The sequence below is a fragment of the Puma concolor genome, chromosome B1, assembly GCF_028749965.1.
Source record: "Puma concolor isolate L17-30 chromosome B1, mPumCon1.1.hap2, whole genome shotgun sequence".
NCBI lineage: Eukaryota > Metazoa > Chordata > Mammalia > Carnivora > Felidae > Puma > Puma concolor.
In genome coordinates, this window is record NC_141670.1 from 91,983,026 (window position 1) to 91,995,811 (window position 12,786).

At 33.5% G+C, this 12,786-nt stretch overlaps 1 pseudogene; it reads right to left on the reverse strand.

Annotated features, from left to right (window-relative positions):
* Window positions 1-640: 640 nt before the first annotated feature.
* LOC147581760 (exportin-4-like) overlaps window positions 641-12,786 on the reverse strand; it is a 32,955-nt pseudogene continuing 20,809 nt past the window's right edge.

A 12,786-nucleotide genomic window follows, 5' to 3' on the forward strand; every position in this document is an offset into this window, starting at 1 on the left:
AATCAACTGAGTCACCAGGTGCCCCTCATGGCTGAGTCTTTTAATCACAAACATGAATGTAAATATAAGAAAGGCCTAAAGCTAAGTACAACTATCAAAATGTTTCAATGTAATAACTAGTGAACAAATGGCAGATTTTTCTTTTTGTAGATTGTTTCGTATAACTGTTCCTGGAGAAAGATTTGACAGGAATGCTAATGCAGACAGAAATAATAAGTTAAACAATACACATTAACACATGAAGTGCATCTTACCACTCATTGCTTTTTGTAACTAGAACATACACTCTGAAAATGGTACAAGCAAGAATCAAGACCATTATATGTTTGTAGTCAAATTGTGTTCCACTCAAACGAATACAAAAAGGAATAAAATTAAGTATAAATAAAATTAGAAATCATTTATAATTTAAGACTTTAAAATTTGTATAAATAAATGGTGCCTGAGCTGTCTTAATTTTGCATTTATTACATTGCATGAGAAAAAATAAAATTAAAAAGGCACAAACTTGATATTAAACAATTAAGCATCAGTGATGGGATCCACTTGGGCCCACAAAAGTAGTATGAAGATTATTTTAAGATGAAAACATCTGAAGAAATAGCAGCCATACACACACACATATATACAAATCCTTTTGCTAACTTAAACAAGCCTCTAAAAGAGCTATCATAAATTCTTTCTCCAGGAGGTTTACAGCCAGAAAGGGGACGGGACACTGGTACCTGCATGAGAAATTTCATACACAAAATTTTCCATACCTTCCACTTGGTTCTCCCCCATTGTTACTCATTAGTTTCCTGCTATTTCACTTCCCTTGAAGTCTCAACCCCCTTTCTTATTAAGATGATATATCAACCATTATCTCTAGCTGTCCAGGGAGCCACTTCTTTGTGCACTCACATGGACATGAATAAACTTTGTGTTTTCTCTTGTTAATGTGTCCTTTGAATTTTGACAGTTAATTCAAAGTCCCCAATCACTGAACCCAAGTGGGTAGATGAAAAAGTTTTTAATTCCTTCCAACATCAAACTGATGGAAATTAAGTAGTAAACATAAGTTGTTTTTTTCATCCTTTCTTACAAGTAAGATGCATTGATTCTCACTTTACACAGAATAGCATATAGTGTAGAAACACTACAATAATTTTCAATATTCCTTGGCAATTAGGTAAATAGATTGACGAATTAATTGATAATTAGCTTTGGAAACTGTGTTTCCCAAACAAAGGATTTTTCCCCCGCTCCATGCCTGTAATATTCAGGGATAAATAGAAACCCAAATATCTCACTAATTTTAGGAAATTTTATATTTTGCTTTCTGCATTCTTCCCCACCTCACATCCAACTTTTTGAAAGTTATCTCCACCAGTGAGGTTTCATTCTTCACCTTCACATCACTCCTCCACCCACCGAGGGGTGCCTTCTGCTCCCAACTAAAGTATTCAAATTGCCATTGTCAAAGTTAACAAAAAATTAGCTCTTGCTTTCAAGTCCAACTAATCTTTTGAGTCCATTTCTTGACCTTCTCTATTTTTATTATTTATTTTTTTTAATTTTTTAATGTTTATTTATTTGAGAGAGAGAGCACAGCAGGGGTAGGGCAGAGAGAGAGAGAGCGAGACAGAGAATCCAAAGCGGGGTCTGTACTATCAGTGCAAAGCCCGGCATGGGGCTCGAATTCATGAACCGAGTGAACATGACCTGAGCCAAAGTCGGAAGCACGACCTACTGAGCTACCCAGGCTCCCTGACCTACTCTATTTTTAATTTTAAAAGGTGTAAATATATCATCTAAGCGTTTTTAATAAAAATAAAGTGAACAGGGGCGCCTGGGTGGCGCAGTCGGTTAAGCGTCCGACTTCAGCCAGGTCACGATCTCGCGGTCCGTGAGTTCGAGCCCCGCATCGGGCTCTGGGCTGATGGCTCAGAGCCTGGAGCCTGTTTCCGATTCTGTGTCTCCCTCTCTCTCTGCCCCTCCCCCGTTCATGCTCTGTCTCTCTCTGTCCCAAAAATAAATAAACGTTGAAAAAAAAATTTAAAAAAAAAAAATAAAGTGAACAATTTACACCCACTACTCTTGCCACGTTTTTACAACTATTTTAACCTTAAAAGTTTAAATATCTCCCAAGGGTTTTACTACTTCCTTTTGACTTGATAGATGGATGTTTTCACATTATTCTCATCACAATCTATTTGCACATCCATGTGTTCAGTTTTTCCTTGAACAACTCTCTTCTTTTTGCTTCGGAGAAAACACACTTTCTTCTTTTATATTTTTCAAGCTTCCCTTGATTCTATTCAGTCCCTTTTCCAATTAAATTTCTTCTGCTTTTCTATTTTATTTATATTATGTTATTTCATTTTACTTCTTTTCATTTGGTTTTTAGTATTTGATACGGATGCTTCCTTTTTCTTACCTCTTCACAGACTAATTGTGCATAAGCTTCTTTTCCTTCAAGGCTCAACTTCAATATATATGCTGAAGATTCATAAGTGTTAGTCCCAATCCAGAAATGTCTTCATAATTTCAGACATACATCTGAATGCCAGTAACATCTACAGGTATACCTCATTTTATTTTGCTTTCCTTTATTGTGCTTTGCAAATAATGCATTTTTACACTGAAGGCTTGAGATAATTCTGCTTCAAGCATGTCTGTCGGTGCTGTTTTTCCCACAGCATTTGATCACTTGATGTCTCTGTGTCCCATTTGGTAATTCTTGCAATAATTCAAGGTTTTTCATTATTATTACATTTGAATCTCTGCAATAGCATGGTAAAACTGTAATAGATGAGTATTTGCTTCTTATGGGTGAGCAAAGAAAGTGGTTTCTTGAAAGGGAAACTATTCCTGGTGAAGATGCTGTGAAGATTGTTGAAATAACAACAAAGGGCCTAGAAATTAGATAAACTTAGTTGATAAAGCAGCAGCAGGGGTTTGAGAGGACTGACTCCAATTTTGAAAGGAGTTCCACTGTGGATAAAATGCTATCAAATAGCATCACATGCTCCAGAGAAATTGTTCATGAAAGGAAGGATCAATCAATGCGGCAAACTTCATTGTTGTCTTATTTTTAAAAATTGCCACAGACGTTCCAATTTTCAGAAACCACCACCCTGGTCAGTCAACATTGAGGCAAGACCCTTCACCAGAAAAACTGAAAGCTCAGACAATGGTTAGTATTTTTTAGAAATAAATGCATTTTAAAAAGTATGTATTTTTTTGACATACTGCTATTACGCACTTAATAGACTACAGTATTGTATGAGCATAACTTTTATAGGAACTCGGAAACAACAAAAAAAAGTTGATTTGACTTGCTTTACTGTGATATTCACCTTATTGTGGTGGTCTGTAACTAATCCACAATATCTCTTACATATGTCTGTATAAGAAATTGCCAGTCTTGATATGTCAGTATTTGTATATTCAACCAGTTTTCAACATAGCCACAAACACTACTATAATACAAAAGTAACTAATTACTCCAACATATTCTCCACAAAATGTTAACTAGAATAACGTATTACTATTTTGCAAATTGAATAATGCCACCCCATATATATATATACACACTATATATATATATATATCTATATATATACACACTATATATCTATATATATACACACTATATATATATATCTATATATATACACACTACATATATATATATATATATATATATATATATATATATATATATAGTGTTTTCCCTGGACATAATAAAATCTAACTCCACACTGGCACAGAGTGCCTGGGAGAGATGACCATTCTCCTTTAGAGCTGCATGTCTCAGAACCAATACTTCACAGTGGCTCGAAGGCCATTCTCTGTGAACAAACTGACTGTGATGAATGACTACTTCACTTGTTTCCTAGTCTGCATGGCGAAAATAACAACAGCACCTAGTTTACAGACTTGTGAAAAGAATGCCAAATTCAGAGAAAGCATCCAATAAATAGTAGATGCTATTATCTGGTAGCTATTTAAGTGTTTTTTTTATCCTCTATCTTTCTTATATGATCTTTCCGTTTTTCATCAAAAATAACTTTTTGAGATATACCACATGCCAAGCCCTGGGATAAGGAACATGATATCACAATATGCAGTTGATAACTCGGTCCCCAGGAAACATACAATCTAGCCTGGAAAAGAAGAAATTTTTAATAATATGTAATTACACAAAGGTTTGCCTAATTACAAAAAGCTTATTTAATTACAGCTGTGGTAAGGTTACTAAAGAAACAAATATTCAACAGAACCAGTTTTAAGGGAATCTAATCTGGAAATGTGACATTTAACCTGAGATTTAAAGCATGAGCAGGAAATAGATGAGTAAGCTTTAGGGATAGAGAATTGGTATGAAGGGAAGATATTTAGATTTCCCTTTTTGACCCCAAACTCTCCTTTATTCTTTATTGCTCAACCCCTAGGTTATTGTTGTTTTATGATTACCCCATTATTGTCAATTGTATTCACATTTCTTTGCCATCCAGATTTGACCTCATCCCTCTTTTATTATATTATGTTTTCTCATCAAGAATACTGTTATCTTTTCCTTGATCATCAGGAAGAAAAAATGATTTAAATTACCTGAATTCCAACTACCCTGACTTCCCAGATAGTCTCTCCCTCCCAATTATTGATGACTTACTCTCATTCTTGAGTAAGTTGATATCACACTCATGTTGTTGATGCCTTCCTGTTGATGACTTCCTGGACACTGTTCTGTCTTTCTTTTTCTAGGTATTTCATTGTTGATTATTCAGCCAATTATAGAAGTGCAAACTGAATAAAGACATTTAAATTATACTCTACCACTTACTAGTTGTGTTTTCAAGGGCATTTTTTTTTTTTTTTTTTTTTTTTTTTTTTTTTTTTTTTACCTTTTTGTGCCTGAATTTCACCAGGTGCAAAAATGGACTAACAACCATACCTCTTCGTGCTTTTTATTTGCTTGAGAGCAAAATGAGATTATATATTTGTTGACATATAGTAAGTGCTTACTAACATTATTGTTTTCATTAGCTCATCTTCTTTTGATATAAAATAACAGATTCCAACCTGCATTAATTCTAAAGCCTATCTTATCCTTTAGTTTATATTCATATAGTATAACAAGATTGAATTCTCTGTCAACTTTTGCAGTTCTTACCCCTGGTAGGAAGGCTTTTCCTTAAGCCTAATAAAATCCTGTGAGAAGCACACTCATTTTTTACATATGTAACAAGTTTTTACTTTGTAGAAATTCCTCTCAGGAAAATCCAACACTTCCCCCACACAGCGCACTTTAAGAATGCATCATTGCTTCTTTGGGGAGAGCTAAGTCGAGGGTCTCCAAAGTAATGATCAAATAACTTCCATCATATCACTTAGTGATTATTACAGCCAAGTAACTTAAGGAGTGCACGTATTTTAGAGATAAGAAAGCTCAAGCTAAGAATGATCAAGAAATGTATTGAAAATTATACAGGTGAGTGAGGAGGTCTCTGATTATTAAGTCCAAGAGTATATAATCTGGGAGCATATTAGAGAGGGAAAACTATGAGTGATAATATTTACTTGTTTATCTAAATAATGTCTATTAGAATAATCTTGTTAACAGATAACTGCCATGGGTATTACATTCAAAGTTATTAGTATTTTTAAAGGATTGATTATTTAGGATTTATGTGTCTTTTGATTTAATTAATAATACTCTTTTGAAATAACTGTCAAAAATAGAATACCAAAATTCATCAGCTTAAAAATAATTAACCCAGATTTTTAAAAAAATAATGTGGTGTGTTATACATGGAGAGTATCATCCAAAACCATCAATGTTGTGATTGCTTGTAAGCTGTAAAAAAATAAAGAATGCTAATAATGGAATTGCATTGGGGAAATTATTTAAAATGTCACAGTTAAATGCAGCAGTAAATTATATATTGTTATTAAGTTACAACATTTTCTAGTAAACAATTACAAATATGCTTATAAAATTTTGATATTTTTTCATGATCTTTGTGCTGTTTTGAAAAGACTATATTTTCTTGCACCAACAGATAGATGCCATTAATTTATTTATTCAAGTATAATTAACATACAATCTTAACATACAATTCAGGTGCACAATATAATAGTTCAATGGTTCTATACATTTCTCAGTGCTCAGCAAGATAAGTGTATTCTTGAAGCTTCTGGGTGACTCAGTCAGTTAGGTGTCCGACTTCAGCTCAGGTCATGAACTCACGGTCCCTGAATTCAAGCCCCGTGTGGGGCTCTGTGGTCTCAATTCAGAGCCTGGAGTTTGCTTCGGATTCTGTGTCTCCCTTTCTCTCTGCTCCTCCACCACTCACACTCTGTCTCTCTTGGTCTCTCAAAAAATGAATAAACATTAAAAAGAAATTAAAAAAAAAAAGATAATCATACTCTTAATCTCCTTTGTCTATTGCACCTATCCTCTGACTTATCTGCTCTCTGGCAACCATCAGTTTGTTCTTAATAGTCTGTATCTAACATTTTGTATTTAACAGTCTGTTTTTGTTTATTTCATTTTTTATTTGTTCATTTGTTTTGCTTCTTAAATTCCACATATGAGTGAAATCATGTGGTACTTGCCTTTCTCTGGCTGATTTTTTTCACTTACCCTTTAGAGCATCCATGTTGTTGCAAATGGAAAGGTTTCATTCTTTTTTTATGGCTGAATAATATTCCATAGTGTATATACCCAACATGTTTTGTATCCAGTTACCTATCAGTGGACCCTTGGGTTGCTTCCATATCTTGGCTATTGTAAATAATGTTGCAATAAACCTAGGGGTACATATATCTTTTTAAATTAGTGTTTTTAGATTCTTTGTGTAAAAACCTAGTAGTGGGATTACTGGATCATATAGTAATTCTATTTTTAATTTTTTGAGGAACCTCCATACAGTTTTCCACAGTGGCTACTGTACTTTGCATCCCCATCAACAGTGTAAGAGAGTTGGTTCCTTTTTTTTCCACATCCTCACCCACACTTGTTATTGTCTTTTTTTATTGTAGCCATTCTGACAAGTATAAGGTGATATCTCCTTGTGGTTTTAATTTACATTTCCCTAATGATTAGTGATGCTGAGCATCTTTCTGCGTTTGTGTTTCCTATCTGTATGTCTTTGGAAAAATGTCTATTCAGATCCTTCACTTACCTTTTAATTTGATTATTTATTCTTTTTGGTGTTGAGCTGTAGATGTTCTTTATATATTGTAGATGTTACTAATTTTTTAAAGTGTTTTTCTGTTGTATACGTTTCCAGAGAGACTCTCTACTTTTGGATATTCAGAATAAAAATCTTTTTCCCTTCATAAGTGCTTATTTTTCTATTCAGACACACTTTTTGCCAAAAAAGTGTTTTGCTCTGTCCACTTGGATGCTGGCTATATTTCCATAGTTCTATGCTCTGTCCACTTGGATGCTGGCTATATTTCTACATCAGGTTTATTGTCGGAGAACCATTTGATCTGCTAAAAAGACATTTAATCCTCAGTATTTAACAAGAATTCATATTACTTGTGAGATTTTGGGCAAGTTATGTAAACTCTACATACTTTCCCTTCTGTAAACCAGTGATAGCAATAGCATTTGACTCATAAATTTATCGTGACAAGTAAATATATTAATTTAATCCAAGAGCACTCCCTGGTATCTGATAAGCATTTTGGGGAGGGGTGGATGTAAGCTATTAGAGTGTCTCTGCCTTACATAGGTGGATTTTTTTATTCTCTCATAATTGAAACTGTTAAAAAAATGAACACCCCAAAAACATAATCAGACCTATCAACACAGAGAACAAACCGATGGTTGCCAGAGGGAAGACGGGTGGGTAGATGGGCAAAATGGGTGAAGAGAAGTGGGAAAAACAGGCTTCCAGTGATAAAAGGGATAAGTCATGGGAATAAAAGGTACAGCATATAATATAGTCAATTGTGTTATGATCGCATCGTATGGTGACAGATGGTAGCTACATTTGTGGTAAGCATAGCATCATAGAGATTTGTTGAATCACTGGTTTACACCCAAAACTAATGTAATGTTGCCCGTCAACTACACTCAAAAATACAAGTAAGTAAAAATTAAAAATTAAAAATGACCACTCCAAACCTGCTGCTAACCACCTTTACCATTTTACTTTGAGACCTTATTCCCATGAATGCAAGAAGCCATTATGGGTTACTCCTTCTTCTTCCCCTTTACTGTTCAGAATTTTAATTTTTTTTTTTTCAACGTTTTTTATTTTTATTTTTGGGACAGAGAGAGACAGAGCATGAACGGGGGAGGGGCAGAGAGAGAGGGAGACACAGAATCGGAAACAGGCTCCAGGCTCTGAGCCATCAGCCCAGAGCCCGACGCGGGGCTCGAACTCACGGACCGCGAGATCGTGACCTGGCTGAAGTCGGACGCTTAACCGACTGCGCCACCCAGGCGCCCTCAGAATTTTAAAATACAGGAAGAGCAGAGGCGCATTCCTTTAAGTGAAAAACCTAATTTTTAGTTAGCGTTAGTCCTTGATACACTAATCTGTGGCTATAAATTCACAAGGGAAAGATGTACTTTTTACTTCTCCTCTTATTAAATGGTTGGTTTGCTGTTGTTTTAGTGAATGGTCAACTCCTTCCTTCCAGAGAATGAAAATTCTGTACAAATTCTGGGTCATATCTGTATCTTAATTTCTGTGTACTGAGTTAAAAGTTAAAAAAAATAAACAAAAACCAAAACACAGAAGGGGTTTCAAGCCAAATGCCAGTTTCAACTAGTAGTCTAACTGACTTTGTTATTTGATGGTAAAATAGTACTACTTATGGTTTTAAACTTCTGATGATATAATGAGTAGCAGCGATGTCATTTCAACCTTATCATGTAGTTTTTGACAGGGACATATTTAAAATACTTAACTTTCAGTAGAGCTCAACTACATTTTGTTTTTCATGTTTTAACATCATTAGAAATTAAACATCTATAAAGAGTGTTCTCATGCAACAGCCTTCTATTTCTGGAAAGTAGGTTATTTCATTTCTTAGGATCCCAAGATGAGATTTCACTCTCATACCATCTGGCAAGATAATAAGATAACATCTAAAATCAATACTTTAATATGATCCTGGCTAAAAACTAGCCTCAATGAGAATTAATGGCATATGGCTAAAGCTTAAGAAAAAAGAAAGGACTAATGTTACTTTTTAAAAAAAAGCAAAAAAAAGCACATTCAAAGAAAATAACTTACTTTTTTTAGACGGAGAAAAACAAAGTATAAAGATACTTTATGTAATTTTTTATCAATTCAGAAAGATTACCGATTGAATGATGAAAATATTTTTACAAAAATCCCTTTTCAATTATATTATGCTTTATTTACAAACCTATAATCTTTTAAATCAAAGAATAAAACTATTTTAATTAATAAGAATTAAGTTAAAGACAAAATGAGACAAGAAGCACATGTAAAATATCTATACTTGAGGTAACATAAAAAAAAAAAAACTTAAAAAAATGAAATTATAAAAACAAAGAAAAAGAACAAAGACCATAAAAACCCAAATCCTGTATTTGTATTTCTGTTCCGTTTATGCAGTATTTTAAGTTGAAAAGAGAAAAGGGGGAATGTATTTAGATCAATTCCTCAAGTGTGGATCTTAATCTCCAAGCATTGTTATGTGTTCCTTAGGGATGGGATATGAGTAGAACTGATATTTTGCTTAATTATATTGAAGTTGAGAATAAAATCTATGATTTCAGCCCTTTGGGATCTGTTGAGTTTGTTTTATGATCCTATATGTTGTCAATATTCTAAAATGTTCTCTTTGTAAATAAGAGTGTCTTCTGAAGCTATTCATTCTGTATTTTATGCTGGTACCCTAGATTGGTCTTGTTATTTATGTTATTCAGACTGTATACATCCTTAGTGATTTTTTAATATACTTTTTTTTTAAAAGAGTCATTTAGGTTCACAGCAAAAGGTACAGAGATTTCCCATACACCGCCTGCTCCCACACAGGCCTAGATCACCTCCCTCAATATCAATATCCCCCACCACAGTGGTACATTTGTTACAATTGCTAACCTACTTTGGGAAACTTCAAGGTTTATATTAGAGTTCCTTCTTGGTGTTTTGCAGTCTCTGTATTTGGAAAAATTTAAAATGGCATGTGTCCACCTTTATAATATCATACAGAGTAGTTCCACTGCCTTAAATCTTCTGTATTCTGCCTATTAATCCCTCCTTCCCTTCAACCTCTGACTACCACACATGTTTTTATTGTCTCTATATTTTTTTCCTTTTCCAGAGTCATATGGTTGGAATCATACAGTATTATTTAGTTTTTTCAGATTGGTTTATTTCACTTAGTAGTATGTATTTAAATTTCCTCTATGCCTTTTCATGACTTCATAGCTCATTTCTTTTTAAGCTGAATAATATTCCATTTTGTGAACATATCACACTTTATGCACTCACTTACTAAAGGGCATCTCGGTTGTTTCCAAGTTTGGGCACTTATGAATAAAGCTGCTATAAACATCCAGGTACATGGTTTTTGTTTTGTTTTGTTTTGTTTTATTTTGTTTTGTTTTGTTTTTGTGGACACTGGCTTTCAATTGTTTTTTTGGCAAATGCCAAGTAGCATGATTGTTGGATCATACGGTAAGCCTATGCTTATTTTTCTAGAAACCACCAAACTCTCTTCCAAAGTGACAGTACCATTTTTCATTCACACCAGCAATGAATTAAAGTTCCTGTTGCTCCATATCCTCTCCAACATTTGATGTTGTCAGTGTTCCAGATATTGGTCACACTAATAGGTATACAGTGGTATCTCATTTTTGTTTTCATTTGCATCTCCCTGATGACATATGTTGAGCATTTTTTCATATGATTATTTGTCAAATCCATATGTTTTGTGAAGTGTCTGTTAAGATTTGTGAGACCCATTTTCTAATCAGGTTGCTTGTTTCTTGATTGTTGACTTTTGATACTACTTAACAAACTTTGAATGACAATCCTTTTTCAGATGTATCTTTTGCAAATACTTTCTCCCAGTCTATGGCTAGTCTTTTTGTTCCTTGGTGTATAATTCTTTTTATACATTGTTAGATTTGATTTGTTAGTATTTTGATGAGGAGTTTTACATGTATGGTCATGAGAGGTATTCCTAGTTTTGGTATTAAGATAATGCTCACTTCATAGAATAGGTTAGGAAGTATTCCCTATCCTTCTATCTTTTGAAAAAGATTATAAAGAATTGGTATAATTTCTTCCTTAAATGTTTGGAAAAATTCACTAGTGAACCTACATAGGACTGGTATTTTCTGTTTTGGAAGGTCATTAATTATTGACTTACTTTTTTAACAGATACAAGCTTATTCAACTTGTCTATTTCTTCTTGTGTGATTTTTGATAAACTGTGCCTTTCAAGGAATTGGTCCATTTTGTCTAAGTTAACAAATTTGTGGGCATAAAGTTGTTCATATTTAATGACTTCTTTTTTATCTGCTTAAACAATAACTTAAGGAATGTATCTATTTCTTTAATAAGAACTAAGACTTTGTCTAAATCTTGTATTTCTAATATCTTTTGGTGTTTATATTTTAATCTATATTATTAGTCCATACAAGTTTAGAACTGTCTTAATTTTATGTTGCATTGTTTTTTATTACGTGATAATTCTTGATAGTAATTCTGTTATCTTATAGTTTATTTTGTCTCATGGTAATGCTATGATTCATAGTTTCTTGGTGTATTTTTGGTATGATTTTACTTTCACACTTTACGTATCTTCCAGTTTAATAAATGTTTCTTAATAGTATGTAACTTTTTTGCTTTTATTTTCTCTTTTGAAAAATTTCCACATATATTTATGATAGTGACATAAATTTGGACTTAAGCATACAATGCTATTCTGTCTTTCCTATTTGCCCCATTGATCTTTTATGTTATCTTAATTTTTTATCATCTTATATATTTATTTGAACACAAATATTTCAGAGTATTTCAATGCAAACCAAGATCTTTTTGAAATTATATGCTACTGGTTTCAAATATTTAAATTCCAACTTATTCTACTACACCCATGAAACATTATTTTTTATTGTTTTATAAAATCAGTGCTTAAGACACTTAGCTATACACTTGTAACTTTCTTGAGTCTTTTTATGAAGTGAATATTTGCTCCCCTCCCCTAATTCATATGTTGAAATTCTAATCCTCAATATGATGGTATTAGGAGTTGGGGGTCTTTGGGAGATAATTCAGTGATTAGGAAATAAATTATAAGAGAGGAAGGTTTCCTAAAGGTAAACAAACAGCATTCTGTACCTGATCATTGGGAGTCAAAATTATGAGTCATATATTGGTGAGCATGTTTGCTCAGAGCATAAATGCACATCAGGAGTGCTGATGTTGATTACCCAAAGACAATGGGAGTCTAGGCTGTGGAGGTAGTTTAAGAATGAAAAATTCAGGTTCAATGGAAGATAATGACTACTGGAAGCTTTTGCAGGATATCTAGTAAACTGCTTGAATTCTAGGCATAAAGGTTGAGTATTATGGACTAAATTTTTGTGTCCCCTGCCAAGTCATGCTAAAATCCTAACCCCTAGTGTGATGGTATTAGGGGGTGGGGCCTTTGAGAAGTGATTAAGTTGTGAGGGTGGAACCCTTAAGAATGGGATTAAAGCCTTTATAAAAGAAACCTTCTTATCTCTTCCTCCATATGAGGGCCCAGGAAGAAGATAGGTCTATAAACCAGGAAGCACATTCTCACCAG